A 7401-nucleotide genomic window follows, 5' to 3' on the forward strand; every position below is an offset into this window, starting at 1 on the left:
GTTCTGAATAACTGAACTTATTTATAGACTATTTCTAGTGCCTCACTGTTTATATTTTGAATGGGAAGCAGCAGCACTGGCAATATTTGCTTTTCCAGGGTGAGGTGATTTGCAAAGAAGCCTCTTCACCTCAACCATTTTCTTATTTTTTTTTTAAGAAATCCAGTCATTAAAGGAGTCAAAGGAGCAAAGTTAAACCTGTGCATGCCCATTTGAACCCCTTTGATAAAGCAATGCCTCTATGTCTGTCCAACTAAAAAAGGCAAAACCTCCCAAATTATCTCATCACATTCCTGTGACTGCAATAGATCTGGGTGTGAGCCAGAGACAGCACAAATATTCTTAATTTTGCAGTTTATTCTCACAGAGAGCATCTCAGGGGTTGTGTTTTCACGGGACATCCTCTGCAGTTCCAGCACAGGGATTTCTAAGCCACTTCCTTCTCCTCAGTGCTGGTTTTTGGGGGGTGGTTGAGAGGATTTAACCCCAGCCCTGTGGAGGGAGGCCAGGCCATAAAATAATTGTCTGGGCTCTTAGAAAAATTACATAATTGGGCAAGTGCATTTGATGGGAAAGCACCTTGGACTTTTCCCCTTTCTGCCTCTTTTTCCATGTCCCAGAGCCAGCAGCTTCCACCATTAATGCAGAGCTGGGCAGGGTCCAGAGGTGGAATTTAATTTGTGAATTTAATTTATATCCCACCCTCGCAGGAGGGCTCAAATCCATGCATTAAGCACTAACTCACAGCAATTATTTAGGAGCTTTCCTTGCATGAGTGGTCAGGTGCTGTGAACATCAAATGCTGCTTTTCCTGGGCTTTTATTGGCATTTTGGGGGCTGATTTCCAGCTTCTAGTTATAACTATGTCATTAACAATCAGCTTAATTCTACTAAAATAATTTGATTTCTGGATGCTTACGCTGAAATTTTGGGTTCAGTGGGATGTTTGACAGATTGTGCTCGAATTTCCTGATTTTATAGAAGGAAACAAATATGAGGTGTAGGGAACAACACCCTCAAGATCATCAGAAGCTTTTTAGCTGTGGGTTTTGCCCCGTGCCTGGGATGTTTTTATTGACACAGAACAGATGCTGCTCATCGATAACCGATCAATAACTGCAATATTTGACTCCTTGGGCAAGGCATCTTCCCATGAGGAGGGTGAAAACCGCACCAAACCCGCCGTGGTGCTGGATAATGGGACAAAATTCTCTTTTTTTTTCTGGAAAACGTGTCCGTGAGAGAGAAAACCGGGATGCGACTGCTGCTGCCACCTGGTGCTGGCGCCCAGTTTGGCCGGGGAACTGGTCCCAGTGATCCACGAGGGTCTTTCTCGACATCCGAGGGCAAATGAGACACCAAAATATAGGCGGGAAAAATATAGGAGAAATTATTAATATATGAATACATATAATATTGGAATATATGGAATATATGGCACTGGTTCCAGTGGATTTGTGGGGGGTGGAGTAGCTTAAAGCAGGTGCTGAGAGGCCACTTTGATGGAACACAGTGAGCAAACACCATCATTTCCCAAAAATAAATTATTATTAAGAAATTATAAATATAAATATATTTTTATATTTATATAATATATAAATATAATATAAAATGTAATATAAATATATTTTATATTATATTTATATAATCTATAATAGTCATATAATATCTAATATTTTATTATAAATTAATAATAAATTATTAAATAAATTTATAATAAATTATAAATTCTTTGTAGCAGCAGAGATGCCCCCCAGAGCACGCTGTGTTTCCGTGGTTTGGGGATGGACAGCTGCTCTTATCAGGGAATTGTTACAGACATTATTTCTGTAAAACCTTCAAAGCACCTCCTGCCACATCCTTCTGGCCCTTTTAGGTTTCACAGGGTGAAATGTGAATTTTCTGCATTCATTCACAGACATGAAGTCTAATAAGGAGGATTAATTTCTTTTGTACTAATCAATCTTTACAGCCAATGTGTAAAGGAGTCTCAAACCCAATTTTTTGTGTGTTCCAAACAGATCTGAGGATGACCTGCAGGGAATTGTCTGGGAAAGACAAAACTGGGCTGACCTGGCTGTGCTCTCACAGAGGTGGTGGGAACAGCGTTACTGAGCTCAGGGGAAAAGTTCATCTTTGGTGTTTAAAACCTTCTGAGCTTGATTAAAACCTTCTGAGCTTAATTAAAAGGCTCGGTGAGGAGCTCTGGCTGCTCGCAGAGGCAGCAGAGGGCACTGCTGCTGTTCTTACTGCAGCTCCTCCCTGGTTCCAGGGGTTTCACTGGAACACAGGGCAGGCTCAGGCTCAGCTGCTGGTCCTGCTCAGGACACCCCGAGAAAAGCCCGGCTCTGTGCGGGGTTTGGAGCAGGTTTAGGGCTGTGATGAGCAGACACTGCCCCTTCTGTCCCAGACTCAGGGTGTCCCTGCCCTGGGGACAGAAGTGACCCTGCCCTGGGGACAGAAGTGACCCTGCCCTGGGGACACAGGAGTGACCCTGCCTGTGCCATGGCTTCAGCATCTCTGCCCAGCCCTGCACATGGCATGGAGGTGACAGGGACAAACCCGAGCCTGAGGAATGTGTGACCTCCTCAGGGATTCCCCAGTCCTGTTCTCCTATGGCTGGGAGTTTTCTGGCAGGGATTTATTTGTGAGGGTGACGTGGCTGACCCGGTTGCTGAGCGTTTTCTTGCACAACAGGGTGGATGCTCGGGGACAGAACAGGAAGGGCAGGCGGGATTCAGGATCAGCCTGGGGAGCTGGGATGGGGAGAGGGGAGCAATTCCAGCCCTGGGAATGAGGGAAAGTTTGTTCTCCAGCAGGACGGGGAGAAATTGGAAACTGCAGGAAACTAAAAGGGATCTGTTGGGTCCAGAAAAAGCAGTTTTTAAGGAAGAGGTGGTCAAGAAAAGGGAATGAGGCAGAGGCAGGTCTGCTGGGAGAGGTGTTATTTTGGATGATACTTGGGTGACTTTTTTGCAGTTTTAAAAAATATCTGCCTGGCCATAGAATTAGGAACATGATGTGTGAATGGAGAGGGAAGGTCCATGGGTGTCTGAGTGTATTAGTAACCATGAGAACAAACCAGTCCTACCAGAATAGGCTGGTGATTTCTTACTGGTACTTTTTCTACTGAATTGTTTTGGGGAAAAGAGAGGCTTCACTGGGGTCCACAGTTACTCTCAGCCTCCTGTCTGAGGCAGCAGGACCAGTAATTTTACCCAGGCTATTGTAAATGCAGGTGCAGAGCTCTTGAGTGTGTCATTCTTTCATCTGAGAAATTACCCTGCTCTTTTCTATGAAGAAAAAGGATGGTTTAACTACAGTGCAGGATGTTCTTTTAATACGGGGTGTTGGGGAGGTTTATTTCCTTTTGTGCAGAGGCAAAGGATATCTGCATCACCTTTCTGAGAATTAGAACAAAGGGGGTGAATGGGGAGGTTTTCAAATGCATCTGTGATCTGAGCATCTGCAGAATACAAGGGAGTTGAATACATGAAAAGAAGAAGTTAATAATGCTGGGCTACAGAGAATTCTGATGCAAATGAACCAGAAGTTGGCAGAGACCAGTCTCTTTTCATTTCTGTTTTTGACAGTCACAAGAGTGTGATGTAAGGCTCATATTCAGAATGAATCCTACCTTGTGCTGAAGCTTCTGGATTCCAGACTGATTTCCTCTGCGTTTCTGTTGTTCTGATTATATCAACTGTTTTGATGTTTCTGTTTTCAGAATTAGATTTAATTTGTCCCTTTGCAGAGACTTTTTCCAGGTGTTAATTCTGTCTCTTCAAGTCCAGGTTGTGTTGGCATTGGCCTTAGTTTGACTCTCCTCTAGGTGAAAAGCTCCATCTGATCCTCACCAGCAAATTGGATTCAGGCACTCACTTTTGAAGATCTTCCATCAAGATTTCAGGTTTCTCAAAAAGAAAAGTAATTTTTTTTTTTTTAAAGTGTCCTGGTAATAATAAGTCACTGGTCAGAATTCTCTCTTGTGCTATCTAATGCAGGGCAGCACAAGTCTGGAGGTCAAAGGAATAAAGAGCCTGAATTACAAGAGGATGAGCAGCTTTTTTAATCCCTGGACTGTTTTGTGGAGGGGTTTAACCAGTGTTTAATACAAGGGTGGAGTGTTTGATAAGCCAGCAGCTGCAACAGAGCAGCGAGGTGATGTCAGTGACTTTGCTAATTGGGGACAGCAAAGCTCTTGAACTTAAAACTGCAGAGTCTCAGGGCTGCAAGGAAATTTTTGGTAATGACCAAGCTGTAAATTGGCTCCCTGGTGGCTCTGAGAGCAGAAATTGGTGTTAACTCCTGGTGAGCTAACAAGGAGCAGCCTCCCTGCAGGATGGATGTGTCTGCAGTGCTCCGAGGATTCTGGTACCTAGGGATGAGGTTTTGCTCTGGCAGAAATAAAGAAAATAGAAATGAGAAATAAGAAAATATTTTAAAAATATTTTATTCTAGAAAATAAGAAGGAGCCCCCCTCTATCTCCATTCCCTTTGGGACAAGAACATGGTATTTCACACCTGTACAGAGCCTGCAGTGATAATCCTTTCCCTCAGGAACAAAACCAGGGTTTGGCCATTTTGCTTTTCCTGTCACCTGTTGAGCTTGTGCCTGTTGTTATTTCAGCCCATTCCACGGCTGCCAGTGCCTGGTGACGTGTGAGAACAAAGAGGAATCCAGTGCAGAGGAACCCTCTCACTCTTGCTGTCACTCCTGGGGCTGTTTCCAAAGCCTGGGCAGTTGTGAAAGCCGGTGACACAACTTCCTCCCTTCTCACAGCACGGTGTTTATCTCTCTCGGCCTGGGTGACTTCTGGCAAGGAAAGGCCTCACAACAACCAGTCCCCCCCTATCAAGGGCCAGCTGGCAGCTGGGGTGGCAATTCCAGTATCTTTGGGCAGTTTGTGATGGTGTTGGGGTGTGTTCTGATGATAGAAATGAGCCCTTTGCCTTGAAATACTGAGAGCTGGAGTTCTGTGAGGAATTCTGACATCTCTCCTGTGTTCCTGCCATAAATGCTGGCAGCACTGGTGGCTTGTGGACAGGAAGAAACACAAAGCAAAGGTGTTTTCTAGAAAACCAAGAGGTTTCCCCACAGTTCCCTTCAGCCTCTCCACTCAGAATTGCAGACATCGTTGACTTGGCCACTGTGAAAGTTTAGCCCAGTAAAGGTTTCAGGGATGTTTGACTTTAGAGGAATTCCACAGAAAACAGAATTAATTCCTCTGGGCTGCACATCCTGCTGGTAACTTGGTTTAAAATCCAGTGCTGCAGGACTGTGCTTGCAGAAGCATCTGGAAAACTGAACCAGAAGCTTTTAAATTTCCCAATTCAAGCTGCTTTCCTAAAAAGAATTGAGGTCTGCTGTGAACCGGGGTCCTTCCTCAAAAGAATCACGAGTTTTCCTGGGAATGGTGAAATGGTGTGATAAGTAAACCAGTTTTTAAAATTGTTTTTATTTACAAGTGGAAGCCCATCCACTTCTGAATGCTTCTGGGGTGCACAAAACGACGCATTTCCTGTGTCAGGGAGATTACAGTCTTGATAAGGTTGATAAAGAGGAAAGAATTGTTTTTATCTGTTTTAAAGGCTGAAAAGCACACTCCATTAGTCACTCAGAGAGACACAGAGCATTCCCCAAACACCCCAAGCTGAATCTCAGATCTCTCTCTCCTCCACATCCTGCTTCAAGACAGGAGGTAAGTCCTGGGTGCATGTTTTGATATTCCTCTTCATGATGGACTTTTTCAAAATCTCTCCACTTCTCTCACCTAACTTTCCTTTCCTGGCTGCCAGCAGCTCCCAGCCCTACCCTGACACTGTCAGAGATGATCTGGGGATGGAGTTTGGGTATCAGGCCAACATTCCCCAGCGCTCATCTCAGATTTATTAACCCTTATGCAAGTCAATTAATGTAGTTCAGCCTCAAAATTGGGACAATGACATTTACATAACGATTGGAGGTGTTGGTAATCAGCCTGAATAATGAAAAGCATTTCCCTGTCTCTGTGTCAGTGTGTGACCATTGGGAAATAATTTATTTGTCACATTCATGTGCCACCATCTCCATCAGAATTTAGGCTTTGTGGTACCTTTTTACTTCTCGTGATCCCTCGGGAATTCTGAGTCATCAGAGGCTGTTTGAAATGAAGGTTAAGAACGATGTTCTTCAACCCTGCTAGATGTTAATAGAGACAATTTGCTAATTGCTTCCTGCTCAGTGGAAATGCCTCCTGCTGGAAGGAGGTTTGGGGTGTAGGTGGAGGCTGAACAGAGCTTCTGTATCAGGCACATCTGTGCAAGTTGTCAAACAACAGCATTGTGTGAAATTATCTCTTTTTTTTGTTATTTCTAGGAACTCAGAGCCCCAGTAGGAAAAAAAAAACCCGCAGAATGTTTTTATGCTCATTTCTCAAGTTCCTGCCAACATTTCTCTTTGTTTTCTTCCCTGGGAGAGAAAGGAAGCACAACCTGGCTTAGAGCGCTGAGCTACAGTGTTCTGCTCATGGTGTCAGGGAGGAGATGTTTAAAAGGAGATTTTTAAAAGTTTAAAACTCTTCTGTTTCTCCTGTCACTGCAGTCTGTGCAGGGAAGAGCTGTCCCAGCCTGGGACACTCATCCCAACACCCCAGCAGAGCTCCCAAGGTCGCTGCTGGACTTGCCCAGCTCAGAGCTGCTGTTTTAACTGCAGCCCTTTTATAAATAGGACAGGCTCAGCTGCTTAGCAGTCTTATCTCCACCAATTACCAGGGATAAGAGCTCCTCGTGCTGCAGAGTTCAGGCCTCTTACAAAATGTTGAGCAACCGTGGGGAAGTTGCTGTGCTGTGGGAAGAGCAACCTGCCCCTCGACGGGTTTATTTTTGAGCAGCCAATGTCAATTGTGATGGCTGTAGTGGGGATTTGTCACTTTTCACCCTGGAATTTGGAAAAGTCCATCCCAAGAGCTGCCTTGCTCAGTGAGTGGGGTCTGAGCATCTCTACTGGGGTGGTTTTTCACTTCGGGTTTCAGGGCAGTGCTTTGACTCCCTAAAGCTGAATTCCTGCCTAGTGTCATGTTCTGGTGTCCCTTTACATTTTGAGAATCCTTTTCAGCACACTGAAGACATCTGAGGCTCTGAGATATCATTAACCCCACAGAGCTGTGTATTGTTGCCTTAGTGCCTCTGGAATGAAGGACCAAAAAGAAATTTTGGCTCAAAATCCTGTACTTTCAAGAATGGTGTAACATGGCCAGTGGTATTTTCCCACATGTAGCAACTGCTTCCTCTTTTTCAAGTTTGTTTCAGCCTTTACTGACCATCAGTTATTTACAGCTCCCTGGTTCCCCAAAAACAAATTACTACATAAAGGAAGAAGAAGGGAAAAAAAAAAACCCCAAGTGCCACATTCTCATGTGG

Source organism: Prinia subflava, chromosome 21 (genome assembly GCF_021018805.1).
Source record: "Prinia subflava isolate CZ2003 ecotype Zambia chromosome 21, Cam_Psub_1.2, whole genome shotgun sequence".
In the NCBI taxonomy this organism is placed as follows: domain Eukaryota; kingdom Metazoa; phylum Chordata; class Aves; order Passeriformes; family Cisticolidae; genus Prinia; species Prinia subflava.